This window comes from Delphinapterus leucas, chromosome 7 (genome assembly GCF_059928025.1).
Source record: "Delphinapterus leucas isolate spDelLeu-1000000601 "Yukka" chromosome 7, BTC_Dleu_Yukka2, whole genome shotgun sequence".
Classification (NCBI taxonomy): Eukaryota; Metazoa; Chordata; class Mammalia; order Artiodactyla; family Monodontidae; genus Delphinapterus; species Delphinapterus leucas.
The window spans coordinates 103,655,787-103,668,396 of record NC_143135.1 but is presented as its reverse complement, the minus strand read 5'-3'; the positions used below and the strand labels follow the sequence as shown (position 1 = coordinate 103,668,396).

Here is a 12,610-nt window from a genome sequence, read left to right as displayed (position 1 = left end):
ATCTTCAGAGAAGTGGAGGGAGCCGTCTGTCCCTGCTTCCTTGCAAAACCATGACTCAGGAATATGGTTCACATCCTCAGGATGGCAGAGGGGCTAAAAATAAACCATGACCAAAAAGACCCCGGCGACGGCCCGGGGGGGTGGGGACGGGAGAGGGAAGGGTGCCAGGGGAGCTGGGGGAAGGCGAGAAAGAGAAGGGGGAGGAGGGGAAGGTTGGGCAGGGGACCACACAAGGAGAGGGAGAGGAGTCAGAGCCTTGAATCAGAGGCGGGAGCGGGGGAAGGAAAGTCCTGGAGGGAAGATGTGTTTGTCTACTGCAGGGACACAGGCTGGACGCTTGGCTGACGGTCACCTCTGCTCCCTTTGTCCCTAAATAGGAACGTCCGCCTCTCAGCACTGGGCTCTATCTCCCTCAGTGATGTCCTGCATGTCTGTAGTTACCACTTCTACGCTGGGGACGCTGAAACTTCATCTGTGACTCTAATCCCACCCGAGTCTGGTCAGTATCTTCAGCTGCCTCCTTTAATCTATTTTATGTATTAGTTTCCTCCTAAGATTTTTGTGGCCACTAAAAAAAAAAAAAGTTTGGCAATCATTGACTTTTGGGTTGAAACTGTCTTTGCTGAAATTTAAAATGTCCCCGATTAAAGTGCCCCTCTCCCATCTGTCCACCAGCCCCCTTTCTCCCTTCCTGTGGTGCTATGGCCATACTCCTAGTCATTCAGACTCTGGATCCAGGAGTACAAGCAGGGGCAGGGTTCCCGCCTGCTGCCTTGGAGATGTTTCTGGGATTCGGCACTTTCTTGCTCACCCGCTGTGACCTCCCCCCCGGCCCCACACTGTTAGGGCCTAGACGGCTGTGACATCTAACTAGCTTCTCTCTCCTCCTCTGCTCTGCGCACGTCACCCTCTGCCGAAACTTCCGGTGCCCCCCTTTCAAAACCCTCAGTGCTCCTGTGGTTCCCTCATGGGAATCCTCTGGCCAGAAGTCAAAGGGCTCTCCTGGCCGGGTGGCCCAATGGTTTGACGCATCACTCTGTCTGGTCAGCCATCCCTCCCCCATCAGGGTGCAGACCTCCTGCAGTCCCCACCACCCCCGGGAACACTCCCCACTCTTTTGAAACTGCCCAGTCTTGCCCATCTTTTGCTTTTCAAGTCTAACCTTCTCTACTTCCTTCTCCAAGACGCCCTCCCCCCAATTATTTTAGCCTAAGGATTTTTCTGAGTCCTTGCAATCTCTCCAGTCTGCAGTGCATAGCTTAGCATTTGTTTATACACAGCTTATCCCGATGGCTGGCCTAGCTCCTGATGCCCCACATGCTGCTCCGGGCCCCTAGCTGGGAGGCCCTGGGGCCTTTGGCTCCGCAGAGCTGACTCCTCTTTCCCGCCCCACCTCTCCTAAGGCACAGTGGGCCTCTTAGGCTGACCGCCTTGTTCCTGAGCCACAGTCTCAGGAGAGTTCAGGGCTCAGCTTGACATATCTGCACGTCTCTTGCTTTGGATTAGCTTCAACATCCTTGACCTTGATGCTACCAGCAGGAGTGTCTTCACGTCCCTGTCCCTAGCCTTTCTATTTCTCGTCCTCGGTGGAGCCTCCGGGCATGTTCTTATTTACTGCACTGGAGCCATCCCGGCCTCTTTGTCTCTCGGACAGGCCAGGCTGCCTCCAAACAGGGCCTTCCCACTCCACCTCCCTTCCTGCCTTCTTTGGCTGGGTCACTCCTACCCACCCTCCACTTCCTGGGGGGCAGCTTCCCTGACTGGGTCAGATCCCCCTGACAGATGCTCTCAGAACGTCGTATGCTTTCCTCCACAGCACTTAGCACACATGCGATCATGTGCTTAGTTCCTTGTTTACACACTTTCCCCCAGTGGCTGTATGCACCATTTGGATGGGGTCCTAGCTGGTATTATTTTCTGCTTTGTCCCTAGCATGGAGAATACACAGTGTCTGGCTCAGAGTAGAAGATCTTTGTTGAAAAACTACAGAAGATGTGTTTTGGATTTGACTTGGGAGTTGGGGTCTGGTTGGTCCAGGACCCAAGGATTCTGCCTTCCAAACACACTGTGAGTTGTTTGACAAAGTTGTTTGACTTTGTGTTGAGCCAAGCGTCAGCTTGGAGAGGCCATCCTTGCCCTCCTACATTTTCTCTCATGCCTTGCAACAAAAAGTCCAGGTCTGGCTCAAACTCTCTATTCTTCTAATATCCATGGCAAAGTTTCCCCTCCTCCATCTCCCCACTCCCCAACTCTGGCACAGATTGGAGGCTGGCCGATGAACGGACACAAAAGACAGTGCTTCTGCCAATCCCGCCCGTCGAATCTCTGGGCCAGTTTCCTCTCTGTCTCCTGTTCTGCGGGAGCCTCTCACCCCAACAGGAGCACAGCCCTGGGAAAGGTAGCTCGGAGCCCCGGGCACAGGGGTGGTGTCTGAGACGTATCTGCAGAGGATCCGTCACGCTGGGCAAAAAAACTCCGTTGTGCATCCATCCATCCATCCTTCCAACCAGTGTTTACCGAGTACCCACCACCCCTCCTGTTCTCACCAAGCTCACAGTCTATCGGGGGACTCAGAACCCTGAAGAAGTCAGCAAACCACAGATTATAGGTGGCTCTTAGGGCCAGGAAGGAGCAACAAGGTTTGGGATAGGGAACTGTGTGGTCCCTGCTTTGGATCTGAAGGTCAGGATAGTTTAAGTTTAAGGTGATCAGGTTCATCTTGCCTCCTCACCTCCACCCCACCAGTTGTTCTGTCCTTCAATGACTTTTCTTTCTTTGCTCATCTCTGATCCACTCTCATATATTCACATCCCAATTTTCTGTTTTCCAAGTTCTTTCTCTGCCGGTGTTTGGTCTTTGTCTTTGGTTCCTATTTATCAAGAAGTTTGAAAACCTAGAAGCTTTCCTTTTCTTTTTCACTTGGCTTATTCCAATGAAATCCCTGGAGTTCCAGGTTCTGGGTCATCCCCCTAAATCACTAGGTCTCACAAACTTGGAAGGTTGGAAGATAACTTAGAAGTAAGCATGCCCAGTCTTTTGATCTTCATTTTCTCTCTCTCTCTCTCTCTCTCCTCCTCCTCCTCCTGTTTCTCATTTTCCATCGCTCCGTTTCTTTCTCTTCTCGGCTCTTTCCTCACCTCCTGGTGTTTCTGTCCCATCTGTCTTGCAGGATGACAAGTGGTTACAAGATAGGAAGGAGAGTCTCCCTCCTAGGGCAGCTCATTTTTTCCAGACACGTGGACAGATCTCGTTTCAATTATCACCTTTTTGATACGGGTCAAGCTGATGTGCCACAGTTCTGTGCCTGTCACTTCATCATTCCCGGCTTTTGTCCTATAGTCTTTGTTCTATCGTGGGAGAAGGAACTAAGCAATTTACTTTTTTTTTTCTCTGCAGAAGGGAGGATGCAGAGATGGGAGGACCCAGAAACACGTGGACTGTGCTTTTTGGTAAGTGGTACCAAGCTTTGTTAAGTCCTCTCTCCCTTTCTTTCTTGATGCAGAATACTTGAGGAGTAGGAAAATTGCATGTAATGTGTGAATGGTCCTTCTCCCCTGCTTATCAGGGAATCTAAGCTCAGTGGTCAGCTAAGTGAGCAAGCCTGAGGGTACTGTGGAAATAGCATGGGCTGGATGTGAACCACAGTGTGGCCATTTATTAGCTATGCAACCTTGGGAAAGTTACTTCCTCCTTCTGAGTCTCATTTTCTCATTTGTCAAATGAAGACAGACTAGTACTGACTTCTGAGGCTGTGTGTGAGGATGGAATCTATGAAGGTATCTAAAGCACCTGGCTGGGTGCTGAATGTACACTTCTCATTCCAATTAGTACACACGTGCTGAACCCCTCACATTTGATTCTGCAAACCGTATAGGGCCTGGGCCATGCCTTTGAGGGTGCAGTGAAGAAGCAGCCAGGATTGTGGAGATCAGGTTATAGACATGGTCCTTTCTTCTGCCCAGGGGCCTGGCTCTGAGCTGGGGGTGCTCAGCAGGGGCCCTCTCCCCAGGAGCTGTCATACCTCAGGAACCGGCCGCTGCGCCAGCATCTGGATCTTCTTAGATCTCGGTCTGGACCCCTTCTGCTTGTCTTGTAGAATCAGTTATCAGCAGCGAGCAGAGGGGGCTTTGGCTTTCTTCTCTGTGGCCCAGCCTGCCGCCTTCCTATCCATAAACAGCCTGGAGAGGGGCAGCAGGAAGCTTGCTCCTGGAGCTTCAGGTGATGCTGCCCTGCGTGCTCCCTCCATGCCTCTCTGACCTCAGATGCTGCTGTCTTGATGCTAAAGCAGGGCTTCTTTTCGTATCTCCTGCCCTTAGCTGAGAGGTGCGTAGGCGTCAGATGGAAATTTAGAAATTGTTCGGGAAGAGGGACTGTGGAGGTCTGTCTTTAGTTTCTGCTTTGCATCCCATTCCTATCAAGATGCTCCTGCCAGCGGCCCCATTCCCTCAGGCTTCTTTCCACTTTCTGCGACCCTCCTCCTTACATTCGTGAACTCACGAGTCCACAGACGAAGGCTGGTTGCAGCTTTGGAACAGACCTTCCATCAGCGGTGCCCCTTGCCCGGACTGGTGCTTCTGTGCCTGGGAGGCTTCTATGCTGGAGTGTCAGATGGGGGCAGGGAGGGTACCGCCAAGACTGGGGAGCTGTTTGCGTGGGAGGTTCTGGACACCCCTTCAGGTGAAAGAAGAATGTGAGTTCTCAGTCCTTGTTTTTGTTTTCCACTCAACCGCCGTGGGACACGGTCCCCCCCTCCCTCCTTGCTGTGCTTTCTTCCCTGGGCTGTCAGGATGCCCTCTCTCTGGGCCCCCTCCCGCCTCACTGGTCTCCACTCAGCCCCTCTGAGCTTCCTGTTGACTTTGGAGGGTCCCCAGCTCTCCTTTCAATCCTCCTCTCCTCCTCGGTGAATCCAGCCAGTCTCACGGCTTTGGAAGCATCTAGAGCTGGCCACCGCACACTGATAGCTCCAACCCAAAGTCCCTCTGAATCCAGGTACACGTGGAACTCACAACATGGATGTCTTGGAATTCCTGTGGCCACAACCGGACGCTGGTTCTCCTGACATAGCTTCTCCCTGCTTCTGGGTCTGAGCCGAGGTCTTCAAGAGCCCTGCTAACACCTCTGGTTCTCCTGACCCACATTCAGCTGGTCAGCTGAATGTTGCCTCTACTCCTAAGCTCTGTCCAGTGCCCTGCTGCTGTGCGTCCCCTGCATCACCGCCGCCCTCAGGCTAAGCCCCATCTCCTCTTGCTTGGAGCCCGACCAGGGCCTCCTCGCCACCTCCCCGCTCGGCCCCTGCTGGTGGCCTCACGGAGGAAGCCAGATTGGATGGACGTCCATTCTCTTCCTCACCTTCCTCCAGTCTTTGCCCAAATGTCGCCTCCACAGCCCACCTGCCCTGACCATTCTATGTGAACTGGGATCACCCCCGTCGCCCCGCTCCCCCATCCCTACCACGCGCTCTTATTTGCCTCGGGTGCTTAAGTCTTTATTATCTTTTTTTAAAGAAAATTTTATTTTTCTTTTCAATCAAATTGTCTTTTTTGTTGAAGTATAGTTGATTTACAGTGTTGTGTTAATTTCTGCTGTACAGCAGAGTGACTCGGTTATCCATATATATACATGCTTTTCCATTATGGTTTATCATAGGATATCGAATATAGTTCCCTGTGCTATGCAGTAGGACCTTGTTGTTTATCCATCCTGTATATAAAAGCTTACATCTGCTAATCCCACCCTCCCACTCCATCCCTCCCCCAAGCCCCTCCCCCTTGGCAAGGCAACCAGCAGTCTCTTCTCTATGTCCGTGATTCTGTTTCGTAAGTAGGTTCATTTGTGTCCAGTTTTAGATTCCACATTTACATGACGTCATATGCTATTTGTCTGTCTCTGTCTGACTTACTTCACTTAGTATGAGCATGTCTAGTTGCATCCATGTTGCTGCAAATGGCATTCACTACCACTGTCCCTCACCGGGAGCGGCAGGACCTTTGCCGTCCAGTCCCGAGAGCCTGGTGACACATCGCAGACGCTCTGTAGTGGACGGAGCTTTGCTGCTTTTGCAGGCTGGCCTCTTCTCGCCCACAGGTCGTGGCCAAACACCACGTCTTGAGGGAGCATTCCCGACAGAGCAGGATCTCCCTCCCCCGCCCCCCAGTGCTCTCTGCCAGGCCTTTCCTTCAGGCCTGTTGTCACGACTTGTAAGTTCACATTCACGGGTCTGCTCACGCGTTTGTTGTCTGTCTCCCCAGCTGTGACCCGTTACAGCGTGTTGGCTTTGTTCTCTGTGGTATTCACAGTCCCTGGCACAGGCCTGCAGAGAGTGGACTCCTGATACATTTTGGTTGAGTAAATGTGAACACACATTTCATGTGTCATCTTATTTGATATGAGGCTCAGGGAGGTATTTGGCCCACAGGCATAGAACCAGGTGGACGAGCCAAGCTTGAGTCTGTCTAACGTGTGTGCGTGTCTGTGTGTGTCTAACGTGTGTGCATGTCTGTGTGTCTAACGTGTGTGCGTGTAACGTGTGTGCGTGTCTGTGTGTGTCTAACGTGTGTGTGTCTAATGTGTGTGCATGTCTCTGTGTGTCTAACGTGTGTGTGTCTGCGTGTGTGTCTAACGTGTGTGCATGTCTGTGTGTCTAACGTGTGTGTCTAATGTGTGTGCGTGTCTGTGTGTGCCTAACGTGTGTGCGTGTCTGTGTGTCTAACGTGTGTGTGTCTCACGTGTGCGTGTCTGTGTGTCTAATATGTGTGCGTGTCTGTGTGTGTGTCTAACGTGTGTGCGTGTCTGTGTGTGTCTAACGTGTGTGCGTGTCTGTGTGTGTCTAACGGGTGTGCGTGTCTAACGTGTGTGTGTGTAACGTGTGTGCGTGTCTGTGTGTGTGTCGAATGTGTGTGTGTCTAACGTGTGTGCATGTCTCTGTGTGTGTCTAACGTGTGTGTGTCTGCGTGTGTGTCTAACGTGTGTGTGTGTCTAACGTGTGTGCATGTCTAACGTGTGTGTGTCTAACGTGTGTGCGTGTCTGTGTGTGTGTCTAACGTGTGTGTCTAACGTGTGTGCATGTCTCTGTGTGTCTAATGTGTGTGTCTGCGTGTGTGTCTAACATGTGTGTGTCTAACGTGTGTGCGTGTCTGTGTGTATCTAACGTGTGTGCGTGTCTGTGTGTGTGTCTAACGTGTGTGTGTCTAACGTGTGTGTCTAACGTGTGTGCGTGTCTGTGTGTGTGTGTGCATGTCTGTGTGTGTGTCTAACGTGTGTGCGTGTCTGTGTGTGTCTAACGTGTGTGTGTCTCACGTGTGTGCGTGTCTGTGTGTGTGTGTCTAACGTGTGTGCGTGTCTGTGTGTGTGTGTCTAACGTGTGTGTGTGTCTGCGTGTGTGTCTAACGTGTGTGTGTGTCTAACGTGTGTGCGTGTCTGTGTGTGTCTCCCCAGTGTTGCACTGTACAGGCAGCTGCATCCCTGTGTAGGGAGGGCTGTCCATCCATGGCTGGCTTCTCCGGTGACCCCGGCCCAGTAAACACTGCCAGAAGAGACTCCTTCCCTACACTTTGGGTTCTTTCTCAAGAAACCTACTCTGGAGGCCCGGTGCCCAGCTCTGTGACGTCCCGTGACTACCTGCTGCCCTCTCAGCCCCACCAAACCCACGGCCTCCAAGGAGACAAAGGGCTAGAAGTCCCACCTCTTTGGGCACCGAGCACACGGCCTTGGGAGGCTGGGGACAGAGGCAGCCACCTGAGCCTCTTCCAACCACGGGATCCATCCTGTCCAGATCCCGCGGCCCAGGAGGAGCCAGCTGCCCTCACCCCGTGATGCGAGCCCACCGTGGGCACAGCTGAGAGGCCCCAACGGTCCCCGTTCCTTCCCGCCCACAGCAGGTGTCAGGCTCACACCTGCGTCCCACAAGGATCCGAGGCTCTTTTCTACAGGAAGGGAGAGGGTGAAGAGGGTACACAGCGGGGGTTTCAGAAGCAGCAGGAAGGACACTGGCTGCCCTCCCCTCCCTGGCCAAGGGCAGAGAGACTGGGGGAGACGAGCCCCTTACCCCATGCCCAAGGTCCAGCGCAGAGCTCTCACCTCACAGCAGCCCCCGGAGCCGCTTCTCCCGGTGGGCCTGGGCCTGTCCCTGGACTTCACGGGTGGCCCCCAGGCACCCCGGGTGAGTGGCAGTCACCATGCCACCTGCGGCAGGGCGGCTTGCCAGGGCTCGCAGCAGGACTGGGACGATGACAGGCACTTGGGTTCAGAAATTGTGGCAAATCCAGGGATCTGCTGACTATTGCCCGACCCTGTGGGTGATGCCTGGCCTGATACACGGAAGCTGAGGGCTTGTCTTTTGTCTCCCTGGGCAGGCAGGTGAGAGTAAAATGGTAAATTAAATAGACTCATTTAAAAAATTATTATCTATGACGCTTTTCCCCCAGTTACAATGTGGGAGCCCCCAGTATGACCCATTTGACATTAAGCCACTTTCCTCTCCCAAGCTGAGCTGGTTTTGCTTAACTAGTAGTAGATACGCTTTGCTCGTCAGTAACACTACAGAGAACCAAGCCCAGGTCCAGGTTTCCATGCTCAGTGGCTGGGAAAGAGTGAGGCGAGGGCTCAGGAGCTGGGAGCACAGCCCGACTTAGTCTTCACTGCTTCCCAGCTTGGCCCACATGAGTGCACGCACACACACACACACACGTACACACGCATACACGCACGCACACACAGACTAAATTTGCATCAGGCAATCCCTAAAGCAGACAGTTCAATGCTGTCGCTTATTCTATCAAATAAATATAGATCTATAAATAGACCTCCCTCTTTGCCTTGAAAAGTGACAAGTGTGCAGAAACTATTTCACTCACAAGCCAAACGCTGGCTGGCTTCACAGCGATAGTGTGGGTGTGGCATCTCCTGGATCCTGGGCACTCAGGCAGATTCCGTGAGGGTTTACAACTGAGTTGGGATTGTTTCGTCACCTGAATTGGCTTTTGGTTTCATCTGGGGGGATAAAATCTTAATCGATGTCATTTTAATTAAACTCTTCCCAGAGTGCTACCGATACCAACTGGCATCTACTGAGAGAGAGAAAGAGGGGGTGGGGAGAGAGAAAAACAGAAGGAAGGAAAGAGGGAGGGTGGGAGGGAGGGAGGAAGTAGGAGAGAAGAAAGAAAGAGGAAGGAGGAGAGAAGAAAGAAAAGAGCGCTGCTTCCCTTTGGCTCCGTTCTGTGCTCAGGACAAGCCCACAAACCATGACAAGGGCACACATTTCCGGTTCCTGGTTCTGCTCTGACCATCCTAGACTTGGCATCCACCCAGCTGTGTCCACAGACTAGACAGGTCAGCCTCCACGGCCTTCTGAGCCCATCACAAATTCTGATGGACATGACACGTGGAATCTAGTGTCAGCCCAAACCTGCGAGGGCCATTCTGCCCAAACAGAGGGCGAGCACACAGACCCACAAGGAACTGGATCCAGGGGAAGGGCCACAGCTCACCACCCCCAGCCCCCTGTCGGCCTTGCGCCACAGACTCCCCTCAGGCCCACCCACCCACACCTGTGCTTGCAGCTGGGTCCCCGGGCCATCTCTGTTCTGAGCTAGTCCGAAGGTGGCACTGAGTATCGCCTGTTTTAAGGCGGTATTATGTCTTGAGGCCAAAAGCGTGCGTCAAGGGAGGCCAGCAGACACACCATGGGTGAACCCTCTGTGCCGTGAACGGCAGGGTCACAGGTCCTCTCGCCTGTTGTTCCAACCGTCCCTTGGCACCAAGAGGCTGCCTTGATTTTTTTTTTTTTTTTTTTTTGTGACTGATCCTGCACTTGGCCGCACAGACTACAGGCCTCTCCTAGAGAGAGGAGGTGCCCCTGGCTGCCTCTTCCCCTGGGGGGCTGGATCTCTGTGCCCCCAGCCCCCAACTAGGTCTTGTACACGAGCTCTGAGTCTCAGCGCCCAGCACGGCTAGCTATGCTGGCTCTGCCCAGATCGGCCCCTCGGCTGCCCTCCAGCACTGAGCTGTACTTGAGCCTGAGCCCCCAGCTGCTGAGCTGAGCCCCGGGCAGCCTCCCCGACTGCATCACCCCAGGTTTCCTCCTCTTTCCTCCGTCTGCCTTGATTGTCAGGCCCAGCAGCTATTGCACCAATGCTTGTTCACTTTAGAACAGCTCGAACCTCCTGGGTGAGAAGAAACACGGCGTCAGAGAGGTGAAATGTCTTGCCCAGGACCCTGGGCTAGTTGGAAGCATAGTCTGGACGGTGCCTACTAGGTCTTTAGACCTTGTGTCTGTGAGTTTCCCCCCGGACCAGCAAACTCCCACGTCTGTGCCACACGAACCAGTGGGCGCCCCGCAAGTAGACAGAACCCAGAGCCAACATCGACCCTACAGTCAGACTCCGACCTCCCTACCCTCTGCTCCCCACGCGGCTGTTCCTGCCAACCCGGGACCACATATCTGACATCTCTGCCCGCATCTCACCAGCCTGCTCTTGCAGGTGGCAATTTGCATGGGGGAGTGTACCCTCTCCCGTGAGGTTTTGCCTATGTGAGTCTCTTTTCTGCTCTTGGGAGACGAGCAAGAGATTTTCTTTCTGCCTCTTTAAAAAGAAAGAAAAACAAGACCCCAGTAACTCCCTGCTCAGAGGCAGGCCTTAAGGTGTTTCAAAGCCTCCCTGGTCTATTTCTGGCCTATTGTCATAGGGGTCTGAGAGGAAGGCCTGATGGCAGTTCTTTGCTTTCAAGGCAGAAACAGAACATTGTTTCTCCAGGCTTTGATTTAATGGCCAAAAACAGTTATAGGAAACTGTTCAGCAGATGTTTTATGAAACTCAGAAAAAAATTGGGTCTTTGAGAGGGGCTATTTTTAGACTAATGCTTCCTACCATTGGGGGTTTGGTGCTCACAAAAGGAACAGAAAATGGGAGAGAGAGACAGAGAGGTGGAGAGAGCTTTGAACATTTAGACAATCACATTTTATTTTTTCTTCCATTTTCACCCTGAATTAAATGTACCTGGGAATCCATGGAGGATGGAATACGGAGGTGGTTCCAGGCTGGAAGGGTGCACTTTACCGTGTCCTTTCTAAAATGAAAGTTTACTGGGTGCAAGGAAAATCTCTCTGTTTTGTCATTTCCCCACCTCCTTCTTGGAGCAACACGGAAATGCTTTCTTCCTTGCCCACTTCGCTTCCTTGTGTCCCTTTGCCTGAATTAACCTTTCCTCCTCTATCCCACCCCTGCTTGCCTTTCCCTTCTTCCTCTTTTACCTGTTTCACTCTAAGGTCTCATTCACACTCAGGCCAGGCTCTTCCTCCCCCAGGAAGCCTTCCCTGAACTCTCCAGGGTGGATTGCTGGGCCTCCTCTGTGATACACTGCCCGTATTTCAAACACTGCATTTACTGCCTGGCTTTACAATCTATTTATGTATCTAGCTCCTTCCTCAGGCTGTCAGCTCCACGAGGGCTGGGGGCTCTGTCTTAATTACCTTGTTGTCCTCAGTATCTAGCCCCGTTTAGTTCAATACCATGTAGAGAATAAATGTTTCTTGAGTGGAGGGATTGATGAAGAATAAAGGGAGTGAGCAAGCAAGGGAATTTTATCCAGTTGAAAGATTTTACTTTACCTACAGAAGCAGAAATGAATCTGTTTTGGTCTTTGCTGTTCAAGTAGAACTAAAATCTGTTACTACTATAATGTAATAAACTAATTATTATACTTCGAAGTGGTTATTACGATTTCCAGGAAACTAAGGCTTTGGGACAATAAACAAAAGAGTTGATGTGAGAGTGATCAGCTTCAGATATTTAATTAAAACCTTTGGTTTTCTCCACTCTATGGGAGGGAATCATATTTAAGAAAGCCTCAGATGCCTTGGTCCAGGTAGGATACCCGGTGAGGGCACAGAAAAGGAAGGTGGGGAAACTAAAAGCAAACTTTTCCTCCTTTCTGGGGCCACTTCCAGTTGGAACAAGAGGACAAGCATGGCCCCAGGTGAGGAGCAAATAACCTTCCACGTTCCCCTTTGTCCTGAGACCTTTGGCCAGTGTCTCAAAGTCAGGTGAACAGAATGAAGGCCAACGGCTTCTAACTTTCTGCAAAGTCCTGGAACTCAGCCCAGGAAAAATGAGGTTTTCCCTTGATTTGACCTCGTCATTCATCACGGTCTCCCTTGTTTCTCAAGACCTTATTGAGCACTTTCCAGAGAGCTGGCGGAGGTTGAGGCAAGCTCTGCTATCTGAAAAAACATCATCGTCACCTGTGTGAGGGCCCATGGCCACATCAGTGCACTCTGGGCAAACGCGTTAGAGTTTCCTGGAGGCTGGACCCCGGCAGAGCACCCTTTCATGTGCCAGGGCCCTGGGTGAATGTTTCCATATCCTTTTTTATCCTAGAGCTATCATTTTTTTTGAACACTTAAAATGCGCTAGAAAATGATCTCACTTATCTTCTTTATTTAAGACTTTTAAAAAGCACATAATATAATTTTTTTCCTTATTAGTAAGGAACATTATCTTCTGTGTCTTCAATTATCTTCTATGTCTTCAAGAACTGGTTTCTATTCTTACCCTGTTTTCCGGATGAGGAAACCTGAGTGGCTAGAGAGGTTGAGGAAACGTGCCCAGAGTCA

General features: G+C 51.7%; 1 long non-coding RNA gene across 1 annotated transcript; it reads left to right on the top strand.

Annotated features, from left to right (window-relative positions):
- The first annotated feature begins 158 nt into the window (after nucleotides 1-158).
- LOC111165500 (uncharacterized) lies at nucleotides 159-3,509 on the top strand. The gene is made up of 3 exons (XR_002642371.2): nucleotides 159-499; nucleotides 1,933-2,067; nucleotides 3,397-3,509. It is a non-coding gene; the product is annotated as an uncharacterized LOC111165500 (long non-coding RNA).
- The last annotated feature ends 9,101 nt before the right edge of the window (nucleotides 3,510-12,610 follow it).